General features: G+C 33.5%; 1 long non-coding RNA gene across 8 annotated transcripts in view; it reads left to right on the top strand.

Moving 5' to 3' along the window:
• The first annotated feature begins 8213 nt into the window (after positions 1-8213).
• Positions 8214-15965, top strand: part of LOC110007847 (uncharacterized) — a 32465-nt gene continuing 24713 nt past the window's right edge. For 4 of the 8 annotated variants that reach the window (XR_016059839.1, XR_016059838.1, XR_002282132.2 and 1 more), the window contains exons 1-2: positions 8214-8473; positions 11029-11094. This is a non-coding gene — a long non-coding RNA (uncharacterized LOC110007847). Of the gene's footprint in view, positions 8474-11028; positions 11134-15965 lie in introns of all 8 variants that reach the window. The other 4 variants (XR_016059835.1, XR_016059837.1, XR_016059836.1 and 1 more) reach the window with 2 other exon arrangements.

Here is a 15965-nt window from a genome sequence, read left to right as displayed (position 1 = left end):
TCATGAGCACCTTTTTCTGTGGTTGAACTTGAAATCAATTCTTCATGTAACATAACTTTCCCGTTCTTCAAGGAGTCTTAAGGACAAACTATACTTTGTCTATAATGGGCTTGATCCTGAATAATCTGTCAATTCTCATGTCTCCACTGGTTTCAGCATGACTTGCAACAAATAGCCCATTCTTTTACCTCCACAATACACTTGTCAGGAAAGCCATTACCATTACTTTTGAAATTTCAAACCTTAATGACGTTCTCTTTATTAGGGTTGGTGGCAGGTAATTAGAATTATCTGTTACCGAAGGTTTAACTGTGCTAAGGAGCTCAATTGGGCCCTCACGGGAAAGACTGAAAATTACACGATTAGAATCACACATCTCAGCAAACAAGAGACTGAAAAATGTGTGCCACATAAAAATGGAAGGAGTCAGAAGGATGGTTGACAGACCAAATTTTGGTGAGATAACCCGTTTTGCTTCCTATCTCCTTTTTCGTTGCCAATTTGTACCACGATTGTGTTTCTCCAAAATTTTCACACAGTTCATACCATAATTAGCAATTCTCCGTTTGGAACATAATTTTTTCAAAAAATCTCCTATCTTTAAAATCTGTTTAGGACTGATTTCTTCAAAAAGTCCGGATATTTTTAAGGGAACAATATAAATTCGTATTTTATCTTTTCTCAGAAAAACTTCTTCCCTATAATTTTATTTTTTCATTTAACATTATTAAATTTTAATTTAAAGATAAGCACATTAATTGTAGGAGTTAATTAAGGATCTTGATTTAACAGAAAAATCAATAAAAGTTTTTGCCAATAGGTTATTTAAGAAAGTACATGAAAAATTATATTTTTTCTTTAACGCTAGAGCGTCCTTATAAAAAGCAAGAGATAGATTCCATCACACTAAACAAATTTAAGCAATTAGGAATTCAATGTGAGATTCGAACTTGTTTATGCATTTTGTTGCGTTCTTTATGCATAAAGAATTTATGTATTTTGTTGCTTTCTTTTTGCATAAAGAATTTGATTAATTTCATATTTTTTATATCATTAGTGTATACGACATAGTATTTTTGATGGACCACTATGTTACATATTTGGATTTTTGTGTTTTGTTTTAATTAACTGTAATCTATACTAAGTGTCTTTTTTCCTTTTTTGAAAAATAATGCTATATTTTGACTTACAGTTCTTGTTATTTACTAATATAGTTGTATTCAGTATTGTTGTTGTTTCATTTTATGCTCCCAATAAATTTATGATATGTTTTGTGTTGTGACAACGGAAAAAGTATTTTTGTTGGGTTTATTGAAAGTTTAGATGATAAATTGTCAAACATTACTCTAATGGCACTAGGTAGGGCCATGAAATTATTATTCAATAGCTTTAATGTATCTATACAATAATTACGAATCATAATCCTATATTATGTGATCTTTGTATATCAAAAATTTTCATTCCATTTTTTCAGCTAAATCCGAAATATTTACGATTTTATAATATAACTTATTTTTTTGCGATTTGTATTTTTGACCCGACTTTTTCCTCTGCCTTTTTGAAATAAAACCGAGATATAACCATTGTTTTAGTTCGCCGATATAATATTATTTCCCGACTATCTAACTATAGTTCATACTGCTTCTTGTTCTAACCACACACCCGTTGAAGCATTTTTTTAAGGCGAACACATCTTGAGGCAGGAGCAAAACTTGCATGGTGAAAATCTCCCTTTAGATCATGGAACAAGCACGAAAACCTCTCGCGTGCATCACTCCCTGGATTCATCCAGTTGATTCCAAGAGGAACTGGGAGCCAAAAGAACCACCATAAAGCCGCCCAGGAAAACCCCCTACAAGATCGCTAGAACCAAGATGCAAGATCTATTAGAGAGAGCGTTGATTTTATTGCCTCCAAAGGCCTTGGCTTTTATATTAATTAAGTCAAAGAAACACTAAGTTTTTCGTACACTAGTTAACGCTCCATCATACATATTTCTTACCAAGTGGATGTAGTACCTAGAGACATTTTTTTTTTAGCACCCACCGAATCAAATCTCGAGGTACTCTATCATAAGCTTTATCTAGATCAATAAAGATCATGTTGACGTCTTTTTCATATCGACGTCTTTTTCATTTGCCTTAAATTTCTCAATCAGTTATCTAAGTAGAAAAATAGCCTTGGTTGTTGACCTCCCTAGCATAAAATCGAATTGGTTTTCTGATACACTCGTTTCTTGCCTTAGTCATTGCTTAATCACTCGCTCCTAAATCTTCATAGCGTGACCCATAAGTTTGATCCCTCGATAGTTCGTACAATTTTGTATGTTTCTTTTGTTCTTGTAAATAGATGCTACAATGCTTTTCATCCATTCGTCGGACATTTTCTTTGTTCTCTTTCCCTTGTTGAAGGGCTTAGTCTGCCGGTTAATGTCAATCTCTCCCATACACTTCCAAACCTCTATCAAGATATCATCTGGTCCGAAGGACTTTTCTATCTTTATTCTTTTCAAAGCTTCTTTCACTTTCGATACCCTAACCTATAAATATATCTATGACCTCCGCCCTCATTTATGCCAATGGTTATTTCTACCACTATGTTTCCATTGTGTTGGTCATTTAATAATTTTTAAAATAAACTCTCTGTCTTTCTTTGACATCTTTGTCCTTCACCAAGTCCCTTTGATCCTCACTCTTAATGAATTTAATAAGGTCTAGATCCCTGCATTTTTTCTCTCATTTTTTATAATTTGAAGAGATCTTTTTCATCTTTTCTTGTTCACAATTTCCTATATAGGTTATCATATGCCTTAAGTTTAGTCTTACTTCCTATTTGTTACACTGCCAAGTTTTATAATATAATCATTTTTCGCTAATGGCCTTTTGAATCTCATCACTCCACCACCAAGTTTCCTTATCGGAATTTATTTTCCCACTAGATCATCTTAAAACTTCATTTACCTAATATTATTATTTTTTATTGAATTTTCAAAATGTAATATATATATATAGGACGCAATTAGCATGTGGCCAAGCCACACATGTAGAAATGCAGGCTTGGCAATAAATATATTTTTTAAATATTTAGATAATATATAATCTTTAACATAAAGTTCATGAATATGAAAAATAAATAAATTGACAACTAGAAATAATAATTTATATTAAGAAAACATTTGGACCGTTAGTTACAATTATTTTTAGATGGACCACCTATTTGCATCTTTCTTTAAGATGGATGCTTTATACCTCTGGACCACATATTGTAGAAATGCGGTCCAGCCAGCATGAAACAATTGTTTGTAATAAAAAATATTTTGATGGTGTTGTTGCCCAAGAAAAATAGGTAGAGCCTCATTTGAAAACTCAATGAAAACTATAGTTCTGACAATGGACATCTTTAAATTGATCATCTCGACATTGATCATTATAATTGTGAAAGAAAAGTAGGATAGGGCTGCAGTCCTATAAAAATAAGTAAATCTTTTCCTTAAAACTCATCGTAAATTACAGTTTTGGTACCAAAAATCCTTCAAATCAAATCGATCATCTCAAATTTGACTATTATAGTTGTGAAAAAATTTAAGATTTCAAACCCAGAAAATAGTGTGTATTACAGCACAATATCTAGACCATTTATTTTGCCCTAAAAATGAGTGTGCATGGATCCGCAAGCTATTAGTTTTAGCTTCAAATTTCATTGTCGATATTAGCAATTGAGTTTAGAGCCATCATGAAGATTCTAATGCATAAAGTGCTTTCTAGACATGGATTTGGGGTAAGCCTTTACTTTGTTTTCATAAAGGTTAAGCCTCATAGAAACTTCATCCTTGATTAGTTAAGGGAAAGAGGTTTGAGTGAGGCCTAAGTTTTACCTAGATGAGAGTGTTAAACTACATTTTGAAAATTTCTCAAATTTATTTTATCGACCATACATTGTAAAAAAGGAAAATAGCTTTTAAAAGTCTAAATATCATATTTTTAGAACTCATTATCTAAATCATCTATTTGAAGTGTCTATAGTCTTGCTAGATCTGTATTATTTTTGGAGCTTTCAAATTTTATAATTAAGGAAAAAATAACCGCACCCTTAGTTAATAGAGGGGTGATAGTTCACAATAATAAAATTATAGTCTTTAATGGGTCAGAGTGTTGGCACATTCAAAAAGAAATTCTTCAAACACTGAAATGGAAAGTAGAGTATATAATGCTATGGCCTTAGAGAAACTATGTTCATAAAAAACATTCCAAAAAGAAACTCCGGTCATAAATGTTTATCACCATCCAATCAACAGATGAGTGATCATGAAGAGTGAGGGCCAATAATATGCATTAAAGTTAAAGTGCTAGGTGAGATTATTAACGATTTAATATACTCAAAACTCTCCCGTATCAGATAAGGATAGTATATGAATAGTTTCATGTAGAGAATATATGCCTATCAATGGACCCAACACATTGCATATAGCTGAATCTGGGCCAGATCTCATAGCATATCCAGTGCAAACTCACTGTATATTTAGTTATTTAAGATTGAGTGGGCCCTAGATGAATTCTAATTCAAAGGTGATCAGGTCTCTCTGAAGAGACCCAACCCTCTTTGGATTGTCTGTCGTGCTGGTTATAAAGCCCGTCAAAATTAATGAAAATAACTAAAAATAGACATAAGAAGCATAAAATAATGAAAATCAAAAGAGAATACTGCAAAATAAAGAAGAAATAGAAAACATACAAACAGCAGGACGTCAAGACTTACAAACGGCCAGGACGTCTGACTTGGCATCCAAAGTAGGATCAGAGCTTTATCCAGTGATTAAACCTCCTTTTCTGCTGAAATAACTGATTATCATGAATTTTAAATGATTTAGGTTATAAGGGCCTCCTGGGTTTAAGACATTAGGGCCAGGTGAAAGGATGATCTTCTTCCTGAGGTTGGATGACCATGGTTTTCTAGAAAACTAAGGTTTATGGTTGATAACTTGAAACTTGGGTTTCCTAAATAAACTACGCTAGGGTTTAAGGATAAGTTTAGCTAAGAGATCTAGGGTTTTTAAGAGTTCTATACATGAGAAATTAGAGGGGGTGATTTACAGCCACTCAGAGACTGACATCTGGCCACTGCACCATGCGATAATAGGTCATTTGGAATTTTTTTTGTAATTTTATACGGGCTAGGGTGATAATAGGTCATTTTCAAATTTTTTGGGATGTTGAGTTTGTACCTAGGTTCTTCTTAATGGCCAAAACATATTTAAAATGGCTAAGGTTAACTATTTCCTAAATTTTGGTCCTAGTATTAGGATTAAAAATATTTTGAAATTCAACCAGCTAAAGACAATGTCTATATTTCTTTGATACGCATCCAGTTCATGTCTAGAAAATAAACAACTGGTCAAGAAATGAAACAAAACTAAATAAATTGCTTTAATTCGGATTTTCTAATTATGTAAGGTCAAAAAATAGATGCTACATGAACAAGAAATGGAATTAAATAACCTACATGAAGGGTGTAGTTTACATAAGGTTGCAACCTTAAACAATCAAATTAAGGCGTACCTCTAAATTTTATCGTAAATATAATTTTGGTAAAAAGGAATTCTTTGGATGACTTGATAATCTATTTCATCTCTAATTATAAAATCTTAAACTTTAACAATGGTTCAAATCAAGTAGATCTTTAAACACTTAAAAATCGCGAAAATAAACAGTCCAGATAATGTGCTGCAAGATACAGTATTTTTAGGACTCAAATTTTTAATTTTTTTTACATCTCGATGTCGAGATGATTAATTAGATGGTTTCTAACATTAAAAGAACCTGTTATGATGGATTTTTTAGGTGCACCTTAATTTAACATTTAAGGTTGCAACCTTATATAAACATTTCCCCTACTTGAATTCTTGTTATCTAACTATGAAAGGACATCGATATCAAGTGTAAGCTTGGGATCAAGAGATCGGGATTGGCTTTGAAGGTATTCTTATAAGTTGAGTTATTTTTTCATCAAGCTGAACTTTAGCATCTTTTTTTATAGTTTAATAACTATGCTGGAGGATGTGGTGCTAGGCTTGTGAACCATCCCCATTGTTTTTTGAAAATTATTACTTTAAAAAAGCATTGACAATAAGAAAGAGTTTATAAAAATAATGGGAAAAACAGTCTACTGTCTATTATCATTTCTAGAAGATAAAAAAAAGAGATAAAAAGTTTGGAATAAGTAAATACTTAAGGGTATATTTTCAACCCACAATTGGTACATGCATCCTCTTGTATTTTCTGAAAATAAATCTTTAAAAACAAGTATGTAGTATGGGGTTTTTCTCAAGGAGGTAAAAAATAATGGGAAAAGGGTTGGGATTGTGGTGGTAGCACCCCCCACCCATACCTTAGTTGTACACCGTACTCTCCAATCCCACTAACAACCAAGTAAGGGCCGTCGTATTCATTCAAGAAAATTGTACTACAAATCCTGCAGGAAAATGTACATTCTTCCAATAAAATATTACCTTCTAATACGTTGTAAGCTTCTAGGAAAAGTAATCTATTGATTTTTTTGTTTTTTCTCTAAATTGAGAATATCGTTATAAAGAGGAAGATAGGCTATTCAATCACATCCAAAGATTTAGGACTTAGAGAACTACAATGAGGTTCAAATATTTGGATTTGTTTATGCATATTGCACGAGTCTTATTTTATTTTCACTTTGTATACATTAGTTTTATTGGTTTTATTTTTTGAATTTTTATTACGTGATTAGTGTATACAATACCACAATATAGATGAATTGCTATTTTATGTCTTACGAGTTTTTGTTAATTGAAATTTAAATATTATTTTTTCCCTAATAATTCAAAACCTTGTATTCTCATTCTTTCTGAATGTAATTGTTACTTTTAGTTTTGTTGTTGTTACTTCATTATATGTTCCTATAAGATCGTTGTATGTTGTGTGCCAGGACAGATAAAGAAAGCTCTCCGTCTTGTTGTATTTAACGAATAACTACTCGAGGCAATTTATTATGCTAGACATTGAATGCCACCAAGTCAGAAAAATTAGTATGTAATGAATTGATTGTATCACCACAATAATTGGAAATTGTAGCTTCATTTTATGTCATTGATATGTTTTCACTATTTTATATTCAAATATGGAATATTCATAGATTAACTTATCTAATTCTTAAAGATCTATATCTTTGCCTTGGTATTTTGCCTCCTATTTTTCATACCAAAACCACTTTATTGATGATTTTTGGGTTTGGTATCACATTGTTGTTCCTCAATTTGCGAACTGTAGATGCAGACTAAATGTTTTTCTTTACTGAAAGCCAGAAGATTTCATACTTCTGTAGGAATTTATTCTTTATTTACTACCAAAAGCAAAACTCAAGGTAAGATTATTTTTTAGATTCCAAATGTTGGGATATAATCCATAGAACCCAATGCCCAACCTCAAAGGAAAAAAGTAAATAAAAATACTCTCCCTCTTTATATGGCTTAAAAAAAAAAGACATTCCAAAAATCGTTCAATTTTTGGAGAAAAAAATCTAAATGTTCAAGAGCTTAGGATTTAATTATTATTAATACAATAATCATCTAGCGATGCTTCGATGGATCCTTAAATTACAAATATAATTTTTTTTAAGTTGCTATTTTACCCGAGGGAGTTGTTAAATATGCTCAGCGGCTTTTCACGAAATTTTTGAACAGTATATTTGCGGCTTTGATACACAACCGAGTTCGCTCTTGATATTGTATCATTCAAACACAATAAAATGCTTATCTATGCCTCCCATCTGTATGCTAGATGGACCGGTTATGTATCGCGTTCTCTACTGAGAATGTGTATCACGGGCTTTGTAGAACTCTTCTATAAGGAAAATGATTTGATAGGGCTGCAACATTATCTAAGTAATAAAACGTCATCTCATAACTCATCCAAAATTACAATTAAAGCATTGGAAAAAACTTACGTCTATCATCTCAAATTGAACATTACGGTCGTGAAAACAATTAAGATTCTAAGTTCTAAAAATAATGTATACTAAGTGTTCACATATCCGTAAAATCTGTACTATTTCTTTAATTTCAAATTTTATTTTTGGTGTTGGAAATTAATTTTAGAACCATCATATGTATTTTCTTTTTCGAAAGTGCTTTTGTGACGACGATTTGAGGTGAGACTTTATTTTGTTTTTATACATCCCAAGACATATAGAAACCTCATCTTTTCTAAAATAAAAACCGAAAAAGAAAACCTAAAAAGTTTCCAGTGAGCGGTGATAAAATAATGCAGCATTTCCCTCTCCCCAAAACCTAGCGCGTTTCTCTCTCTTGCTAAAAACCCCTCTCACTTTATAAAACCCTAAATCCATCTCTTTCCATTTCTCTTTCTCTTCTAATACCCTAGGGTTTCACACTTTCTCTTCACCAGTGCTTCAACATCGTGTTCTTCATCACTAATGAAGTTTTGGGGTGAGCAACTTCTCTTCTCTTTTGGAGCAACAAACGTGTCCCTTATTTTTCATTTTTCTCTCTCTACATATGTTTCATATTCTATTTGACAATATACAAAACGATCTCTTTCATAATTGTGGATGTTCTAAGGCTTTTCCATTATGTCGGTTCTTTGATTGAGTTGCTTTAAGTTTTTTGTGACATCAAGTAATAGTGGAGCGTTTTTATATGTATTATCCTATATGTGTTTGTTTTCAGTTTTATTTGTGTTAATGGTAGGTTCTACAAAGTACTCAATAGCTGTAAACTTATGTTTCTTGGTAATCTCTGGTTTTATTGGTTGAATTCATTATTATACAACTTCTTTTTGGGGTTTACCATGCATCCTTTTGGGGTTCAAGATTAAAACTCTAAGAAACAGGTTTTGTCAGATTTCATGCCTGGTAATATATTTTCCGGTGCAGTAGAATGAAACGAAATGGAAAGCCAAAAGTAAGTTACGTTTTAGAAAAACCATATTACTCACTGGTTATTCCTTTAAGCTTTAACCATACATATGTTTTTGTTATCGATAAGTGTGTTATGACTAAAAAGGGGTATGTCATACTTTTAATGGTAAAAGTAATCAACATAAATCGTATTGTGTTAACGTTGGCGGCGTCACAAATTGCTTGTCATGATACTATGGAGTTAGTGGCTCTTGTATTGTTGAATGATGATCATTGCAAAAGATGGAAAAATAATCTTTTGTCAAATGTTCATACATGCTGTTTTTTTGTTGACTTTTTGTCATTGCTTATATTTTACAGAATAACCAACTAAAAGTTCTTATCTTTAACAGTAAAACAATTTCATTAGTTCTTGTGTTGCTGTTTACAGATTAGTTGATGCTATTTGTAGTGGTTGTGGTTCACCTGTTCTCAATATTATTTATTTGTCTTGACAAATTATGGGGTTAACATGGGTACCTGGACCATTATATTTCCATGTTGATTCGACATAATAATTTTGTTCGAATAGCTTCTTCACATCAAACAAAGGTTTATGTACATTAGTAGTTGGTGCCTATACGAACATGTAGTAACAAAAATTTAGTCGCCTTGCCGTCTAGGTGGTGGTTTAACCTTTTAGGGGCACTACTTCATGCCATTGGCTTGCATTCGCGTTCTTTAAGTTTTAAAATCATAAGTTTGTAAGTTGTAACCAATAAAAATTAAGTATACAGTGGTTCAAATATGAAACTATTAGAACTTTAAAGAAAATAGATTACCTTGATCTAGTTTAGTCCTGTCTCACAACCATTTCCTATCTAAACGATCTTAAAACACATTTGTATCTTGGATATCCTTATCGAAAATGAGCCTCTCAAGGCATTCATAAAAGCCACTATAATTATCTTCCCTTAAAATTCCTATTATGTGTGAAAGAATTTAAAGTTCAAGTGGAACACAATTTTATGCCAGAGCTGATGAAGCTATTAACCAAGAGGAAACTTTGACAAGGGTGAGAATACATCAAGTGAGTGCACTGCCCCACTTTAAAAAGACTTGAACAAAATAGTGATGCATACCCTCTTCCCTAGAGCATGTTTGGACCACTTGCATATATATATATATATATATATATCTCGATTGTTTTAAGTCAGGAAAGAGGTTGGAAATTTTGTGAGCCCATGCATGGTGACTATTTTTTAGACACCATAAGCAATACACTAAATCAACATTGGGCTTGAGGCTATTGGCGAAGTCCCAAGATGAAGGGAACACTTGATAAAAGTAAGGTGACTGGGATTATATACTGTTGCAACTTTTCCCTTAAAATTGTCTAAAGTTAGGAAAGAGATGGAAAATTTTGTGACCTCATGCCTGGCTGTATCTCTTTCCACAGTGAAATTTTATACCATTCCAAGTGGAATACTGCAACAGTATATGACCACAATTATCTTACCTTTATCAAGTATTCTCTTCATCATGGCACTTCGCCAATAGCCTCAAGTATAATATTGATGTAGTGTGCTGCTTATGGTATTCGATGCTTTTGGAGCAATAAATATCAGGAGGCATATTGATTGTAGCCATGTCTGTTACCACCCAAACAAAATGCTCATCTTTGACTTCCTTATTAACCTTGTCAACCACAAAAAAGATATATTATGCATCATGAACACAAGCAGACGTATCGATAGATCTTAGAAATGTAATACACCATCAAATACTTTATTCCCATTCTTCTTCTATCACTCTATGAGTATGTTGAGATTGAAACCCCATAATGCACCCATGCATGCGCATGGGTATTGAGGTACTCCTACATCTTTATTTTAGCAATGGCTCCCTAAGCTCATAAGGTTTGGAGCCTTCAATCCTAGCTTATAGCTTTTGATGATCGCCATTGCATGAAGCTTTTTAGGTGGACATTATTTGATGGGTATCATTAAATACAATGTTCCGATACATCCGCTAAGCAATATATTGACGTGCGTGGCCTTGGTTTTCTTTTTCTGAACTTGTTTTAGTAATAACTTACTTTTTCCTTCTTCCCCTCACTTGTTTTTGTATCATTTACTTCGCCAGTTCACCCTGGGGGTTGCGAGGGGCTGGAGAAGAGGACATGGACATCCATAGGCTCCTTCATACAAGGTTTATTAAACACATTGATTCTCTCTTGGTGCATTTTTGGCAAGTAGATCTTCCCTTATCTTCTCTCCCGAATATTTGTCAGAACTTCCTTACATGGACCAACATCTTGTTAATGCTGGCACAATGTTTTTTTTATCTATGAATACGCCGATTTGTATTTTATTCCTGATACTTCCACATGATTTTATTTTGATCATTTTTTCTTTCCAACCTGGACCCCATTCCTACAAGAATGCGATCCAGACATATGGATAAATCTCAAAACCCCAATCTATCAAAAGAAGAGCTTAAAAGGAAGCTCTGGAGTGCAATCGAAGATAATGTTGAGAAAATGTCAACCTCCACTCAAAGTGACGAACATGAAGACTTTAGTTCAATGAATGGTGATGATTGCGCAGGAATTGAATTTTCTTAAAAATAAAGAAAATTCACAAGGGACCAGAATGACTCCAACCTATTAAGGACACGTGTCCCAGCCACTGTAGCCACTACCGACAAAGTCATTGTAGTAACTATCGATAGCCACTGTAGCCACTACCGAGTCACTTTAGCCACTACTGACACCCACTATAGCCACTACCGACAAAACCACTAAAGCCATTACAGACAAAGTCACTGTAGCCACTACCGACAGAATATGCTTTTTACTGTAGAAGATAAGCATCTTTAAATGCTGTCGGTGCAGATTTCAAATACTTTCAAATCCGTTTCACTTTGAAGGCTATAAAAGGAGGAAGGCTCCCCTCATTTGAGCATCCAGAGTTTTCTTGAGTTCGAAGTGCTCTGCTCTCTTTTCTACAGTCCTCTCTCTGCTCTCTTCTCTACAGTCCTCTCTCTGCTCTCTTCTCTACAGTCCTCTCTCTGCTCTCTTCTCTACAGTCCTCTCTCTGCTCTCTTATCTACAGTCCTCTCTCTACTGTATACCTAGTAGTGATCAGAGCCGTCTGGTTTCTTTTCTTCTATAAAGGTATAAGGGTCTGAAACTGGCATGTGCGACTCCTTTTGGAAGGATGTTCTTGACTACATCCCTGAGCAGCTGAAATTATTTATCAGCTTATGTATCTGAGAAACGTGAGTTTGTTTTGATTTATAGTCCTATTGTATGTTCCTTTCCGCTTTATATTATATGTTTCGCTTTATGTTTTATTGTATGGTATCAGAGCCAAGTTTATGTTACAATAGTTTAACTATTATTACTTCTTCTTTATTATTAACGCGTAGTGTATTACTAGTAGTAGCTGACTTATTAGATAAGGTTCTAATGAAATTTTCCATTGTAGTTCGAGTCAACTGGAAATGGTCCCTACACTTTTCTGGCTCTTCCTGGCCTTAGTGATCTTTGGGTCATAGCGAATTTGAACTACTACTGCAAATTTTTTTTGTTTAGAATCTTATTTAAAGGATCAGTTTTCTATTAGGGATATAGTTAAACTACTAAAACATAAACTTGGCTCTGATACTATACAATAAAACATAAAGCGGAACATATAATATAAAGCGGAAAGGAACATACAACAGGACTACAAATCAAAACATATAATCAAAACAAACTGATATTTCACAGATACAGAAGCTAGTAAATAATTTCAGCTGCTCAGGGATGTAGTCAGGAACTTCCTTCTAAAAGCAGTCGCACATACCAGTTTCAGACCCTTACACTTTGATAGAAGAAAAGAAACTAGATGGCTATGAACACTACTAGGTATACAGCAGAGAGAGGACTGTAGAGAAGAGAGCAGAGAGAGGACTGTAGAGAAAAGAGCAGAGAGAGGGCTGTAGAGAAGAGAGCAGAGAGAGGACTGTAGAGAAGAGAGCAGAGCACTTCGAACTTAGGAAAAATCCGGATGCTCAAATGAGGGGAGCCTGCATCCTTTTATAGCCTTCAAAGTGAAACGGATTTGAAAGTATTTGAAATCCGCACCGACAGCTTTCAAAGATGCTTATCTTCTATAGTGAAAAGCAAATTCTGTCGGTAGTGGCTATAGTGGCTGTCGGTAGTGGCTACAGTGACTTTGTCGATAGTGGCTATAGTGGTTTTGTCGGTAGTGGCTACAATGGCTATAGTGGCTGTCGGTAGTGGCTACAGTGACTCGGTAATGGCTACAGTGGCTATTGGTAATTGCTACAGTGACTTTGTCGGTAGTGGCTACAGTGGCTGGGACACGTGTCCTTTATAGGTTGGAGTCGTTCTGGTCCCTTGTGAATTTTCTTTTTTTTTAAGAAAATTCAATTCCTGCGCAATCATCACCGTTCATTGGACTAAAGTCTTTCTGTTCGTCACTTTGAGTGGAGGTTGTTATTTTCTCGCATTATCTTCGATTGCACTTCAGAGGTTCCTTTTAAGCTCTTCTTTTGATAGGTTGGGGTTTTGTTGCTGTAATATTGCAACATATTTTGATATTTTCATTTTTTGCTTTTGAGGTGAAACTGAATGTATAAGTTTCATTTTTATTTTGTCGGGATTTAGGGATTTATTTTTATAACTGTCCCACCATTTGATATGGATTTGTCTTCTTAATTCGGGAATGTAATCCCACCTGTCCATATCATCTGCTGAGATTTGATAATCCCATTTTAAAATCCACGGGACTTGATATAAGATCATAAAATATATATGGTAGTCTCTTTTAAGACTTTGTCTATTATATTCAGAGAATTTTCTCTGTGAAATTTGTAGCTCTTTCTGCAGAATTTGGTTAGTTGATCCCCATATAGATAACCAATTTTTAAACCAATTTGGTAACTCATTTGGCTCAGTTATTTTGAACAGAATATACCAGCTATGTGAATTTTTTTTATTATGGTATGAGAAGACTTCATCCCAAGGCTTTATGTATTCAAAGTAATGATAGGATTTAATTTTAAATCCTTTCGTATTGATGATCCTTGGTTTTAAAGGATCCATTCCCCATTTTTTGTAAGAAATAACCTTTTTGATTGAAATTTGGTATATGCTATTTGTGTATCATTATTTCTATAATTGTGAACTATGAAAACTGATCCTGTTTCCATAAAGATACTTTCGTACCATTCTCTACATCTGTCACCCATATTAGGATGCATATGTTGCTTGAGGTATAAGGCAGCTATTTCAATTGGATTTTTAGACTGATGATCATTTTCTATAATCAGCAAAGAAATATATTTTGTTTTTAAATATAAGGTTTTAGCACTAGGAGTTTGAGTGCTTATTAGAGCATTTGGTCTTGATGGTGATGTCGGGGATGATCCTGGACTAGGGATTATTTCATCCTCCTCTTTTGTAGGCTTCTTCTGCCCTCCCTTGCCATCTTGCAAAGATTTGCTTTGAAACGAGATTTTTTACATCTTTTTGAAGGATGTCCTTGGCTACTTTACAGTCAGTTCTTATAAAGAATGATTGGTTAAGCATGTCGCTTTGAAATTTTGTGACAGCATGGACAATAGCAAGTATCTCTTTTTTAACTGTTGAATAATTTTGTTGAGCTGGGTTCCAGGTTTTAGAGGTAAACCGGACCAATTGTTCTTGATTATTAGTTTTTGTTTTAAAACAACACCAAGTCCTTGTTCTGAGGAATCTGTCTCTATAATTTTAAACGTTGTAGGACTTGACAGGGCTAAGCATGGTAATTCCTTAGCATTTGTTTTAATTTTTCTGACTGCCTTGGTATGTTCTTCGGTCCATTATGGAGGATGCTTTTTCAACCTTTGGAATAACGGTTTTGCATCTAGGGCCAAATCTTTATAGAAGTCAGAAATATAATTTAAGTAACCAAGAAATCTTTGTAATTTAGTTTTTCCTGTGATCACATCTGGGAATTTAGATGCGAATTCTATTGCTCTATCAATGGGAATGATTCTTCCCTAAAATATATTGTATCCTAAAAGCCTTATTTTTGTCTGGCATAGATTTATTTTTCTAACGGAAACTACTAAGCTAGCATTTTTTATTGCTTTACAAATGTACTTAGATGTTTCCAATGTTGATCAATTGATTATGAGAAAGCAAGTACATCATCAATATAAACAATCATGAACTTGATATAAGGATTAAAGATTTCATTCATGATTTTTTGAAATTCGGATGGTGCATTTTTTAATCCGAAATGCATAACGTTCCATTCAAATTGTCCAAATGGAACATTAAAAGCAGTTTTATATTTATCTTTTTCGACAATCTGGATTTGCCAATAGCCTGATTTAAGATCAAATTTTGAAAATATGCAGGTATTTGCCAGTCTATCTAAGAGTTCTCTTTTGTTTGGGATTGGATATCTGATCCACCTTAAAACTTTGTTGAGGGGTTTATAATTTATAACCAGTCTCGGAGCCCCTCTTTTTATCTCTGAGGCCTTTTCCACATAAAAGCTGAACAACTCCAGGGTGATGAGCTTTTTCTGATGAGATTTTTGTCCAATAATTCTTTTATTTCTTTTTTATCGATTTCGAGTAACCTATTGTTCATTTGAATAGGCCTTGCTTTTGTAGGAATTTTTCCTTCTCGAAAATCTGGTTCAAAGGGGAGTTCAACTATATGTTGTTTTCTGTCCCAAAAAGCATTGGGGATATCAGCAGATATACTTCTTGCCATTTCTATTTTTAGATATTTAATTTTTTTTGGAGTTTTAGGAAGAGATATTTTTTCTTCCATATTTTTGTATTTTATTTCTTCTTTCAGATAATAAAGAAAATTTTCTTTAGAAGACATCTTATATTTAATGTTATTGATTTCATGAATTCTAGGCTTATCAATAAAGGTGAATTTAACCTTATGCCCTTCAATACTAGCTTCTATCCCTGTGTTATCAATTTTAATTGGATAGAGTATGTTTAAGAAGGGAGTCCCTAAAATAACAGGTTGACTTAAACCTTTTACCATTATGAAGGGGAAT

The sequence above is a fragment of the Amborella trichopoda genome, chromosome 7 (genome assembly GCF_054954075.1).
Source record: "Amborella trichopoda isolate Santa Cruz 75 chromosome 7, AtrichopodaSantaCruz75HAP2 v2.0, whole genome shotgun sequence".
NCBI classification, from domain to species: Eukaryota; Viridiplantae; Streptophyta; class Magnoliopsida; order Amborellales; family Amborellaceae; genus Amborella; species Amborella trichopoda.
The sequence above is the reverse complement of the archived record's forward strand: the minus strand, read 5'-3'. Positions and strand labels throughout refer to the sequence as shown.